This window comes from Castor canadensis, chromosome 1 (genome assembly GCF_047511655.1).
Source record: "Castor canadensis chromosome 1, mCasCan1.hap1v2, whole genome shotgun sequence".
Lineage (NCBI taxonomy): Eukaryota > Metazoa > Chordata > Mammalia > Rodentia > Castoridae > Castor > Castor canadensis.
The window spans coordinates 85,594,373-85,608,077 of NC_133386.1; the positions used below are offsets into that span (position 1 = coordinate 85,594,373).

Below are 13,705 nucleotides of genomic sequence, written 5' to 3' on the forward strand. Positions count from 1 at the left end.
TAATTTGTGATATAGTAGGTTAAATGATATGTATTATAAAATTAATTCTGCCTTTTTATTATTTTTTAATGTGGCTACTAAAAAATTTTAACTTATATATGTAGCTCGAATTGTATTTCTACTGAACAGTACTGGTCTAGAGTGTTGGTAAAGGAATTACCAACTAAAAATAAATGAGTACCATCAACAACAATCTTTATAGTATTGTGCAATCAGAAAATAAATGCCACATATAAGGGGTGGGAAATGTCGTCTTACACTTTTTTCTTTAATCCTCTTGGGAAGACTCTAAATCAAACAAAAACAACAACAGCAATAAAGTACCTCCACTAGGTCTAGGAAGGTCTACCCAGGGCCCAGATGTTAGTTTCCAATACCATTCTCTTTGGAGAAATAACAGGGGCAGAGAACATACAAGATGAACCTAGACACAGGCGGTGGTAGCTCAGGCCTGTAATCCTAGCTTCTCATGAAGCAGAGATTAGGAGGATCATGGTCTAACATCAGCCCAAGTAAACAGTTGGCAAGACTCTATCTCAAAAATACCTAGCACAAAAAAGGGCTGGTGGAGTGGCTCAAGCAGTACAGCACCTGCCTAGAAAGCATGAGGCCCTGAGTTCAAACTCCAATACCATAAAAAAAAAAAGATGAACCTAGATAAAACATCTTACTCTACCAGAAAGAAAAGCATTGCTCAAAACCATAACAATGGAAGCATGTAAAAAGATACAGGAGCCAAAAGAAAGTACTCCTAATCACCAAATCTGAAACAATTTGATCAAGAAAATAAATGACAGAGTATGATCAATAATGGAGGGATTTAAATCCAGTGTATAAAATAACCTAGACTCTATAGCAAGAGACTTGTTATAGCAAGTCTCCCATAACAAAACAGTTGTGCCTTCAAAGTGGTGGAGCATAACTCCCCACCCTTTAAGTGTAGGCTGCACATACTGATTTCCTTCCAAATAGCAAAGTATAGAAAGGGAGTAAAACAATAATTTTGGACTGTAATGATGGCTAAAGAGATGGAGTGCCTGCCTTGCAAGTGTGAAGTCCTAGTTCAAACCACAGTACCACCAAAAAAGAATTTTTTTGCAGTGGAAAAAATCTAACAGACCTTAATTCAGGCATGCAATGAAGCTTAACATAATTAGTAGTAATCATCAGTGATAAATCATCTTGCCAGCACATTCTCTGGAAATTATGTGAGGAGAATGGCTCTACAGCCTTTCTCTAAAACAACCCAATTAATTTTAAGGAAAACATTAGACAAATCCAAACTGAGAGACTTTCTATAAATCCTACCAATACTCTACAAAACTGTCAAGGTCAGCAAAAATGAGGAAGGTGTGAGAAACCATCATAGCCAAGAGGAGCCCAAGGACACACAAGGACTTAATGTAACATAGCATCCTAGATGGATCCTGGGACAAGAAAAAAATCCAAAGAAACTATGAATTTCAGTTAATAACACTTATCAATATTGGCTTAATAGTTGTGATAAGTGTGTCATACTAATGATAACAGATCATGTTAGGCAAAAGGTATAGAAAACTCACTGTACTGACTTTGAACCTTTTCTGCAAACCTAAAACTTCTCAAATAAAAAATGTACTAAGGTTCTGGTGCATGACTCAAGTGGTAGAGGGCCTGTCTCGCAAGTGGAAGGCCCTGGGTTCAAACCTTAGTACTCCAAAAAGTAAAAATAAAATTAAAAATTAACAAGTTTTTTTAAAAAGAGACTTGCTTTACTTTGAAATCTTTCAAGACTGTTGGAATCTTTATTTCCTTGGCCAAGTCCTTTATAACCTTACTATTCAGTGTGGTCATCTGGAAGATGACCCACTCACCCACCTCAGATGTGTTGGGGTTCTCAGAGAAACAGAACCAATGGGGGGAGGGAGAGGGAAATAGAGAGAGGGGTATGAATATGGTATTGCTTCTACAGGCCCCACTCCCAGGAGAAGGATGGTGGAAGTGGAGGGTACAAGGGTGTGAATGAAATCTGAATTCAGTCTGCTATCAAGAATCCCCACTTTGCTTAGGGGGAAAAGGGACTGTAGGGAGGCTGGAGTTTTTGTTCTAGAGAGTTTTTGTTCTATAGAGGACAATTAGCTTTACAGATTATGAGTTAACCTGACCCCTCAGTGTTGACAGGTAAAATTCCACACCAGGCCTGCCGACTCAGAATGCACTTTTTTTCTTTTTCTATACTGTTACTTGAATTCAGGGCCTACACCTTGAACCACTCCAGGAGCCCTTTTTTATGATAGTTTTTTTTGATAGAGTCTCTGGCACTATCTTCCCCAGCTGACTTCGAACCACGATCCTCCTGATCTCTGCCTCCTGAGTAGCCAGGATTAAAGTAGTGAGCCACCAGTGCCCGGCTCAAAATGCACATTTAAAAAGTATCCGCTCGGTGACTGTGTACATATTCGAGTATGAATGGAACAGCTCTACAATCCTCAGAGTTTGAAACACACCTGGCAATTTCAGTCACCGGATCTTTCATGTTTTAATTTGATCAGGAACCTTAGGGATGCCCGCAGAAGGCCTCCCACCTGGACCTCACAATCCTCTTACCTGGCTCACTGAATTATTGCTTGCAACCTTCCCGGCTGGCAACTACCACATCTTATCTTATCCGTCTGTCTCCACAGAGATGACCTTTCTTGCCCAGACAACAGCTCCCCACTGGTTCGTGTTTCCTAGTTCCTCTTAGAGTCAGCAACTAGGAGAATCTAAGGGAATTAGATCTGCAAGGAAACGCACACAGCAGAGGATTAGACAGGCTGAACCACAGGACACCCCTATATCGGGCTCTTTTCAACTAGAGAACCGGCTATTTCACTGGACTCTATTATTTCCATCTGCAGTTTTTCTACCTCAAAAGCTAGTTTAGGAAAGACCAGCAGTCACGGGGTAAACGGCACAAAGGCTGCTAATATTCCTATCACTTTGGCGACTGACAGCTGAGCGTCAAGCTCGCACCACTTCCCGAGTCTTACTTAGAGGCTCAAGTGGCAGTGCAAGACCCCAGGCTTCGAGTCACCCAGGTCCTCCAGCGCGGCCTCGCGCTTTACAATGGTCGCCAACCGGACGTTCCCAAGAGCACCCGCGGCCACGCTGGCTCCGCCCACCAGGCCGGAACTCCGGAACCTTGCTTTCCCCGCCCAGACTTGGCCGGAGCTGCCCGAACCTAAGATGGTGGGGGACGGAGTAGGCAAGGCCGGCTCAGGGCGGGACCTCGGTGACAAGAAGGGGCGGGGGCGGGGCCAGATGGGGCGGGGCCAACTCCTTGCAGAGTCGCCAGCACCTCAGCTGTGGCAGGCATCATGAGGCCAACGGCCCGGGGTCCGGCTGTGAATGATGAGGACGAGAACACGGACAGCACCCCGCTCCTGCACGGCGCCCGCCAGGCCGAAGCCGGTGAGCGGCGGGACAATCGAGGGGCGGCGGGCCGGCGACACTCCCGGGACGGGCGGTGGTACCGGCGCAGGTGTGTCCCATCCAGGGTACCGGCGCAGGTGTGTCCCATCCAGGGTACCGGCGCAGGTGTGTCCCATCCAGGGTACCGACATCTTGGCTGGCCGGGCGGAGCTGTCAGGCGCAAGGGGACTCAGCGGAGGGGAAGCCCATTCAGGGACCAGCCCGACCGGCCTGTCCGGTGCAGGGACGCCCTCGGGCGGAACCCCGGCAGGTGCAGGTGCAGGTGCAGCCTCACGGGGCCCGCCCGCGGTAGTGCCCACCCAGGGAAGAACCACCTGGGAGGGACCTGCAAATCAATGAGCCGAGGCCAGACAGAGCCTCTGGCTCCCTTCCCTGCGACCGCCAGGTTTCCGCAGCTGCACATCAGCAAGCATGTGATCTGGTGGCTCCCGGGCGGGAGGCCAGATGAAAAAGGATAGGGTCAACATTTGTGGGTGTGCAGAGCAGTCATTGCATAACCCAGCGAACATCTGCCATTGTGCTGAAAGACACAAAAGATTGCAGACTTTTCAGGGTTCTTCCGTGTACGATTTCTATTAGGAAACAGTTCGGTTATCGTCAACATAGGGTATCTATGGAGCTCTATGACAATTGGTCAAAGTTCTTCTAACAAATCGAAAGGGAAGAACTTCAAAAAGTATCTTCCCAGAATCTAGAGAAACTACAGGATTTGCTATTTGATACTTTTGTAATGTAGCTTCTTAAAAAGTAATAAAAAAAAAAAAAACCTAAAGAGCAAGTTTGATTGCATGCATTCCACAGTATCAAAGGCGTGCGTGACAAAGAGTTAAACTGGAAATAGGACTTCTGTTGACCAAGAACAAGTTTTCCGTGGTCCACCCTTTGTATTTCTTTTTAACATTACCAGACGGTGGCAGTAGAGATGGCAACATTGTTTTTCCACCTGGCCTGTGAGAGCTTATTTTAGTCAAGGCTGAAGAGAAATATGAGACCAAAGTGACATTTTATCCAGAAATCTTAGTTCCATAAGCTGATGTGGCTTATGCTGTTAAAATTAGGTGGCCCAGTGACTGAAGTGCTAGAGTGCCTGCCTAGCAAGGGTGAGACCCTGGTTTCAAAATCCCATTACCGTGGGGGGGGGGGGGGGAAGGACGAGGGACAGACGGACACTGATATAATCTTACTTTGTAAAATAATCCAAATGCCTTAATAGAGACTACTGTACTCAGTTGCAATTGGAATACATATGTTATCAAAATTTAGCTCAAATGTCAAACATCATTCATTGTCAGAAAATGCATATTGAAACCACAGTGGGCCATTATATACTCCTAGAATGGCTGAAATTCAAATCAGTGCTGACAAAGAGCTGAATAACTACAACTTAGTCAGTTGGTGAATGGATAAACAAATTGTGTATCCACAGAATGCAATACTACTCAGTACTAGAAAGGGACAAAAAACTGATCCACGTAACATGAATAAACTTCAAAAACATGCTGAGCAAAAGAAGTCACCATTTTAGCAAGTGATCTCATCGATTTGGAGTTTTAGGACAAGTAAAACTAATATGTAATAACGCAAATCAGTGATTGGCTGGAAACTGTGGGCAGGAGGGAATCTACGAAAAAACACTGAGGTACTTTGGGGGATGATATGAAAGTTTTACATCTTGATCTTGATTGGATTAGACATTAGTCACTTTCATTGTACTTTGATAAAGTTGAATGAGAAGAAGTCAGGCATGTAATCCCAGCATTTATGAGGCTTGAGGCAGGAGGATCATGAGTTCCAAGCCAGCTTAGGCTACATAGTGAGACTCTGTCTCCAAAACAAAACATATTTAGGGGTGTGTGTGTTTCTGGAACATGCCAGTAGGAAATCAGCTGTACCTTATTTGTGCTAAGTATATTGTTTTCTTTTTCTGAAGAGAGAGGCTGAGGAAATGTCCTAGCCATAAAATTTTACAGCAGTAAAAAGACCCAAGGTTCCCACTTTTATGCCAGTGTCATTTTTATGCCAGCAGTGAGGGCCAAAGAGGCTTAGTCAGTTGCAGAAGCTCGCACACAGTGGTAAAGACTAGATTCCAAGGTCCCTTGGATTTTAGTCCTAACCTCCTTCCTGGACACATAGTGCTACACATATGTTACATTCAAGAAATTTCTACTTGAGATCCAGGTTCTGATGCACAAAAGACAGGCAGGAATTTCAGGGTTCTTGGGTCCACTCTGAGAATGAAAGCAGCAGAGGTCGGTAAGATTTTATTCATAGAGAAGAGAAAGGCTTCATGGGGGCATGCAGGAGGACCTGGAAACTGGTGATCCTGTGGGTCAACTTGGGGATTGTGTTTTTATAGCCTTTTTTATTGCCTGAGGACGGAGATGTGTCTCAGGTGCAAACAGACGTTTTCTCGGAAGGAGAGGTGTCTCCTTGGCCAATTACCACCTTTTAGGACCTCCTGCAGTCCGTCTTTTAATTCCCCTCTCTCAGTGATCACCCTAACTCCTCTTAGGGACAGGGATAAGTCTATTCAGTGACTGCTTCCTGCTGACAGGGGGCGATGAAGGGGCCCGCAGCATCAGGGCTGACCATGAGAAGAGTCATTTTCATGTTCATCAGGAGCATCTGTAGTTTGATGGATTCTAGGCAAGAGGAAACAAACTTGACAAGTCAGTTTAAAATGCAAGGCCCAAACACAAGCAAGAGATAATGGCAACTATAGGCCCCAGAACAGGTAGGAACCAATCCTGGAGGGGAGCCAGGATTTTATTTGGTTCCTTACCTAGGTAGAATCCTGAGTTTTGAGAGACTGTTATTGCAGCCACTTAGCCTGTTGGAGAATGTAGTCTGCAGTTTCCTCTAGGATGCCTGAAGTGTTTATTTATGTGCAACAGGAAGTATTGGCAATAGCACATTGGTCTTGTTTATTTTTTTTTTTGCTCAATTATTTTTTTTCTTTTATTATTCATATGTGCATACAAGGCTTGGTTCATTTCTCCCCCCTGTCCCCACTCCCTCCCTTACCATCCACTCCGCCCCCTCCCTCTCCCCCCTACCTCCTCAATACCCAGCAGAATCTATTTTGCCCTTATTTCTAATTTTGTTGTAGAGAGAGTATAAGCAATAACAGGAAGGGACAAGGGTTTTTGCTGGTTGAGATAAGGATGGCTATACAGGGCACATTGATTTCCTGTGCATGGGTGTTACCTTCTAGGTTAATTCTTTTTGATCTAACCTTTTCTCTAGTACCTGGTCCCCTTTTCCTATTGGCCTCAGTTGCTTTTAAGGTATCTGCTTTAGTTTCTCTGCGTTAGGGACAACAAATGCTAGCTAGTTTTTTAGGTGTCTTACCTATCCTCACTCCTCCCTTGTGTACTCTCGCTTTTATCATGTGCTCATAGTCTAATCCCATTGTTGTGTTTAGCCAAAACAAAATCTAGGACCAGGCAAGAGACAATAAAGACCTTCATATGTCCTTAATGTCAAGGCCTACCTGGTCTGAGGTGCTCTCTACTACTTTGATTAGGTTTTTTAGTTACATGATCCACAATCACCCTATAGCTGATTCCAGTTACAGCTGCAATCCATGCTGAAAACTATTAGAATAACTTCCCTTTTGAGTTTAAAATTCTCACTAGGTCATGTGGGGTGTAAAGTGGCAGGAGCCGGCTTAGGACCAGTTTTTCATCTTTAGGCACCAGAAGGCTAACTGTAGCAACTGCTGGAAGACATCCTGGCCATCCCTTGGCTATCTGATCTGATTCTTTGCTTAAGTAGCCCACTGGCTGGGGAGTGATGTCCCAGGGCTGAGTCACCAATCCCAGGGCCATTCTTCCCTTTTCATAGACATATAATTGAAACTTGTCCTGAACTGGGAGACCCAGGGCTGGAGCTGTCATAAAGGCCTTTTTTAACTGGTAGAATGTATTTACTGATTTGTCATCCCATTTAATAAAGGGCTGGAGATCCTTTTGTGTTTCCTTAGGGATTTGATATAAAGACCTAAATATGTAACCCTGGACTGACCCAATTGGGCTTTTTCTTTAGAGATTATTTATCCTCTGTCTGCTAGGAAGTTTAGTAAGGATTCAGTGGCTTGTGAAGTGACAGGCTCAGTCGGTTCACAGAGCAGGAGGTCATCTACATACTGTAGCAGAGGAGCTTGTGGATATTGCCACTCTGCCAAGTCTTGGGTTAGAGCCAACCCAAAGAGGTGGGGGCTGTCTCTGAATCTCTGGGGGGAGGACAGTCCAGGTGACCTGTCCAGACTTTCCTGTGGGGTCCTCAAAGGCAAAGATAGGTTGACTTTTAGGATGTAAGGGAATGCTAAAGAAGGTGTCCTTTAAGTCCAGGACAGAGTAGTAAGCAGTACCTGGAGGTATTTGGGCTAAAGCGTATAGGGATTTGGAACTACAGGGTGGAGAGGCACTCCTGCTTCATTGATCAGGCAGAGATCTTGGACTAGCCTCCATTTGTTAGGTCCCTTGCTGACACCAAGAATAGGAGTATTACAAGGGCTGGAACATTCTATTCATATTCCCCATCTTTTTAAGTCTTTGATTATGGGAATTAGTCCCTCCTTAACTTCTGGTCTTAAAGGATACTGATTTAGATAGGGAAACCAAGAGGGATCCTTTAGATGAATTAGCACTGGGACCGCTGTTCGTGCCCATCCCACGGTATGTCTGTCTGTCCACACTGTGAGGGGTCTACTGTTCCTCTATCAGGAGCAAGAAAAAGTACTCTGCTGGGGATAAAAGGAGCTACACCCCCAAGTTAGAAGGTCTCGCCCTAGCAGAGGAGTAGGGATTTCTGAGGCTAGAAGCTTAGTGAAATAATGATCTAGAGGCTGGCCTGATATGCCTCAAACAGTAATTTTCTTGGAGGACCTGGGTCAGGAGAGAAAGGAATAGCTGAAATGCTGGCTCCAGTTGAAGCTTTCTACAGATATCTGGGGCTGTGTTAGAAATTTATCTTTTAGGATGATTTCCTCTTTCTGTGACTCTGGTACAATGTTGGTATGCTCTTGTAAACTCCTTAAGTCTCTATAGGAAAGCTATGGGGTTTCTACAGGTCCTTGCTGCACAGCTCTGACTTGGGAGTAATTAAGGGGTTTTACCTTGGCTCTCCTTAGATCCTCAAGAATGCAATGGATGAAATGGTTACAGCTCCATTCATCCTTGTCCTTTTCAGGATCCCACTTAGGATCATACCTAGGTACTGCCTGATCTCCTGTTGGAACTGGGAATCGGGGTTCCCTTTTAGGTATCCAATGTCTTTGTCTTTCTTCTCCCTCCCCCTCCTCCTCCTGTGAGGGCCCAGTCTGAGATAGGCATGTTGGGCTACATTTATCTAAGTGATAATCATCCCCAGCTGTAGCTGCCGGATCTAGTACTGGCTGTTCCTCCAGAGAAGAATGTCATTATTGGGGGCCCTTGGGCATTAGATGGGCTTTTTTGGTTCTGGTTCCTCAAGAGAGTTTGGGGGCTTTTTGGAAAGGGTCACCATGGTCTGGGTATCCAGCCTGCATTTGCTCAGCCATTTTGGGTGGTCTCTTAGGTGAAAGAAAAATTGAATATATGGGACTTGAATCCACTTTCCCTCCTTTTTACAGAACATATCTAATTGAAGAATAGTATTATAATTAATCTCCGTCCTTCTGGCCATCTTTCCCCATCTCCCAGAGGATACTGTGGCTAGGCCTGTGTTCAGAAAAACTTGAGTTGTTTTGGCTGAAGACTTTCTAGATGAAGGTCTTTCCAGTGTTTTAGTAAGCAGGCAAGGGGGAAATCCTTCCAGGATCCTTGAAGCCTGATTTCCCCATCTAAAAAGGGAAGCTAGGGAAAATTGATCACGTTAACAGTGGTTTTCTCCTTTTACCTAGGCATCCCCAGGTGAAGAAATACTCTACATGGGAGACGGCGACCCTCTCTCCCTTGCTCTCCTGCCCCTGCCACCTGTGGCTAAGGTCATGGGGAAGACATTTAGGTAAGTCCGGCTACAACCACCCCACCAGAGTGCCCTCTGATCAATTTTTTTATCTACTCATTTTGACTTGCCTGTTTGCCTCGTGACCCAGGTACGAGCTTCTCCTCTACCAGCTGAAGGCTTTTAATTTTAAAACAACTCTATCAAAGTAACCAAGAGGGCTTACAAGGCCAGAGAGAGGACCCCTGCAGAGGCATGGACGGGAACTCCTGAAGAGGTAGACTTTGTCCCTCTATATATCCTATGAGTCATATATATTTTCTATGAATAGAGCAGGAGCATCTGAAGGCACTGTTTTGTTTTGTTTTGTGTTTTCCTGTAGTAAGGGACAAAATCATAGAAGACCTTTGAGGTCTCTTTAACTGGTTTTTTTTTCCCCCTGAGGGCAGACTATGGAACCTACTTAGTCAGATAAGCCCAAGTTAGAGAGCAGCACTTTCTGGTGTCTGTCATGGGGGATGTAGGGATCTCTCCCAGACTCAGCTGAAGACGGAAGCCCACTGCTGTTTAGGACAAAGCGGAGAGGCCACTCATCCTGATCTAAAAGGAAAGAGGAAGAAGAAGCTGAGGATTGGGTGAAGGAGAGTTTCCAGACTCAACCATCAGGTATTATTGGTCATCACTGCTATCTAGGTCAATCCTGGCAGAGGCAGTACTGGAGCACTGGAAGCAAGAGGTGACCTCCAATCTCAGGCATGGGAATCGTGAAGAAAGTGTAGAGATCTGATTGTCTGTTTACCACAGACATGGCTGGAGGGGTTGCGATACTTAGCCACCTTTGGAGCCTCAGGGTGGGTCAGGAAGTTGAATCTTCAGCCTTCAGGTGTCACCGGGGAGTTGCCCAGGTCAGAGCACCCTTATAGCTTGAAGAGAAACTTTCCTTTCTACCAGCTGTTTTCAGACATTTTCATAAGCAGGTCAGATCTTGAAAGGGAAGGAGTTTAAGGAGGGAAGGAGCCGAGAGTTGAGAGGAGAAAAGCGTAGGTTCACTGAGGTTTTAGCTCTGCCCCTGTAGCATTGGCAGTCTGGTATAAGCCCCCAGCCAGACTCTGATTTCTTGGGTTGCCTGCCTTACACCTGTAGAAGGCTTAGAGCTTTTCCTCAGGTTCCCAAGGGAGAAACCCTCCTTAATGAGAGAGAGGAGGAGAGAGAGAGGGAAAGAGAGAGAGAGAAAGAGAGTGAGTCAGCTTGAGAGGTCCACCACAGCTAAGCCTTGGCAGGGTTTCGGGGGGTGAGGCGCTCTCCTAGAAGACAGACTCCATTGGAGTGCCAGACAATCACAACCATTTCCTAGGCAGTCCCCTCCAGTTTGGTGCAACCTGTACTGACCTCAGGTAAAGAAGTGTCCCTCTGTGGTCACCAAATATGATGCACAGAAGACACACAGGAATTTTCAGGTGTTCAGGGTTCTTGGATACACTCTGAGAATTAAAATACAGCCAGACTCAAGCAGCAGAGGGCAGAAAGATTTTATTTGTAGAGAAGAAAAAGGCTGCATGGGGGCATGCAGGGGGAACCACAAACCAGTGGTCCCGTGAGTCAGGTTGAAAATTGGGTTTTTATAACCTTTTTTGTTGCCCAAGGGCAGAGATGTCTCTCAGGTACAAAGGGAAGTTTCCTGGGAAGGAGAAGTGTCTCCACCCAATTATCACCTTTTGGGACCTCTGGCAGTCTATCCATCAGTTTCAGTGGCTTCACCTGTAATCCTATTTACTCAGGAGTCAGAGATTGGAAGGATCAAAGTTCAAAGCCAGCCTGGAGAAATAGTATGTGAGATCCTATCTTGAAAAAAAACACCACAAAAAAAAAAAGGGTTGGTGGAGTTGCTCAAGGTGTAAGCCCTAAGTTCAAACCCCAGTACTGCAAAAAATGAAAAAAAGAAAGAAAAGGAAAGAAATTTCTATTTGAAAAATACTTTATCATTTTTACGTGATCCTTCACAAATTTGAAAATATTCCACTTCTACCTGACCATAAGTAATGGGACATGGTTTTAAATTATGCACAGTGTTTTTTTATTAAGAGAGCTAAAGTTAGGATATGTTTCTTTACTGTTAAGAATTAATACCATACCATATCACTTTGATATGACAGAATTCTCAGTACCCAGCTGTGTCATTCCTCTCAGTGAAGCACCTGCTTTCATTGAGCCTGAGGATTCAAAGATGCACACCCAAACAATGGGGGAAGGGTGGCTCAGTGCTGATAACAGTAAGTCTGCAGGTTTTTCTTCCTAATTTAGATATGGGAAATGGAGGGTATTAATAAAAGCAAAGTTTTTGCTGATATACATAAAAATTCGTTCATCATAGTTTCCATCAGTTGAAGGCTTGCTTGTATATAAGTGGGATATCTCTTGTATTTGATTATTGATTGATTATTTGTATCAGTTCAAAATACTGTTGCACCAATGATGTGCTCACTCATGGTTCAAGAAGTCAGCTTTAGGGGTTCTAATACATTTCTTGTGTTTACAAAACAACATAGATTTGCTGAGTGCCTAATTGTCAGTCCCAACTCCACTAACTAACTGTGTGAGTGTTGACATGTCAACTAACCTCTCTGTGCTTCCCTTATCTATAAATCAGGAAAAGTAATATACTTTAATATAAAGTTATTGTGAGGATTAAAATGAACTAGTAGAAATGGCTTAGAATAGAGTTTGGCACATGTTAGTTTCTATCATCATCATCAAAGACCATTTGCTGTTTGTATTCCTCAGAGAACTTAGTACTGAAAAAGGAGGGTCCCATTCTTCATGGTCACACTCTGCTGGAATTTGTGATTATTTGTGATTTTCTGGCTTATAAATACAGAAACTTGCATGCATCCTGTGCTTTGTTTCCACTGGTTTTAGTTTAGGTTACTTGCCCTATTCTTCTGTTAGTAGAAGGAAGGGTTTACATTCAAAGCCACAAGCATACCAGTTCTACCAGACACTGCTCTGGGCACTGGGAATACATAGCAGTGAACATCACAGAACAGAAGCTTCTGCCTCATAGAACTTTTATATTCCAGTATGTATTTTCCTAAACTATTAGCCCTCTCTATTTTACTTTCTTCTTGGTTTAGAATCAGAATCTGATACTTTATATCCTTGCCAATCTCTAAATTCCCTTGCCCTCTACTGTATCATCCTATCTATCTCAGTGCTAGCTCTCTGATGTCTCAGCACCTCCCATAGCATGGATGAGCAGTGCTTGAAGTTAACACAGGGCAGGTGCTCCCACTCCCCACTTAGCAATCCTGCTTCACTGGGAGCCTCATGCCCCACAAATCCTAACTTCTCACAAATGAGAAGTAACTACAATTCCTACCTCAACTTGTAATATATCTAGAAAAAGTAATGTACTAAGCAGTGTTTTAAGTATTTACTAACTCAGTTCATCTTTATAATGCCCATAATACAGGCAAAATTCTGGTCTGGTACCAAGCACATAGTAAGTACTTGACAAATATTAGCTATTATTTTTTGTTAGTAAACTCAATACCAGCTGTCTCACTCAATAGCATTAGTTCTCAGAGTTGCAGTTCCTAGGACTGCCACCTCAGATCCTATAGGATTTCCTGCTCTCCCTCTGCCCACCTTTCTCATTTCCATGCTTCCTTTTTCAATTCTTTATTACCATATTATTGTTGTACTGAGGGTACACTGTAGCATTTACAAAAGTGCTTACAATATATCTTAGTTACCTTCACCCCCTCCATCATTCTCCTTTACTCCCCTGCCCCTATTTTGCTTGGGTTGCTCTTCTTCCTCTGACCTGCCTGGTGACTTCCTTCCTGCTCATAGAGGAAGACTCAGTCAAATATTCCTCCTCCAAAAGTCTTTCCCACCCCAAGCTCATGTTATACATGTATATATATGTAAGGCCTGAACTGAGGGTCTTCACCTTGAGTCACTCCACCAGCCATGGGTTGTGTTTTTTTTTTTTTTTTGAGATAGGGTCTCACAAACTATTTGCCTGGGCTGTCTTCTAACTATGATCTTCCTGATCTCTGCCTCCTGCGTAGCTAGGATTACAGGCAAGAGCCATCAGCGCCTGGCTCAGGTCAGGTTTTTTAGTAATTTGAAATCATTTTTCTCACCTTTCACTTCCCAAGCTTTCAGCCCCACATCTACTCACATGATAAAATACACCATAGTCCAAGTCAAGCATCCCTTGAGGGAAAACTAATAACATACAGTAAAGGAAGGTAACTGCAAAAAGAATAAAATAGAGTAATGACAGTGCAAGTCAGAATGGCATAAAATAAAGTTACTT

General features: G+C 44.0%; 2 long non-coding RNA genes across 3 annotated transcripts in view; one reads left to right on the forward strand and one right to left on the reverse strand.

Annotated features, from left to right (window-relative positions):
- Positions 1-2,922, reverse strand: part of LOC109676122 (uncharacterized) — a 56,131-nt gene extending 53,209 nt beyond the window's left edge. Inside the window, exon 1 of the long non-coding RNA XR_012445420.1 lies at positions 2,587-2,922. This is a non-coding gene — a long non-coding RNA (uncharacterized lncRNA). The remainder of the gene's footprint in view (positions 1-2,586) is intronic.
- Positions 2,923-3,292: 370 nt separating this feature from the next.
- Positions 3,293-12,834, forward strand: LOC141424817 (uncharacterized). Of its 2 annotated transcripts, XR_012449749.1 has the most exons (4): positions 3,293-3,432; positions 9,338-9,441; positions 9,533-9,658; positions 11,535-12,834. It is a non-coding gene; the product is annotated as an uncharacterized lncRNA (long non-coding RNA). The 2 variants fall into 2 exon arrangements; XR_012449748.1 differs by having other exon boundaries at positions 9,533-12,834.
- Positions 12,835-13,705: the final 871 nt, after the last annotated feature.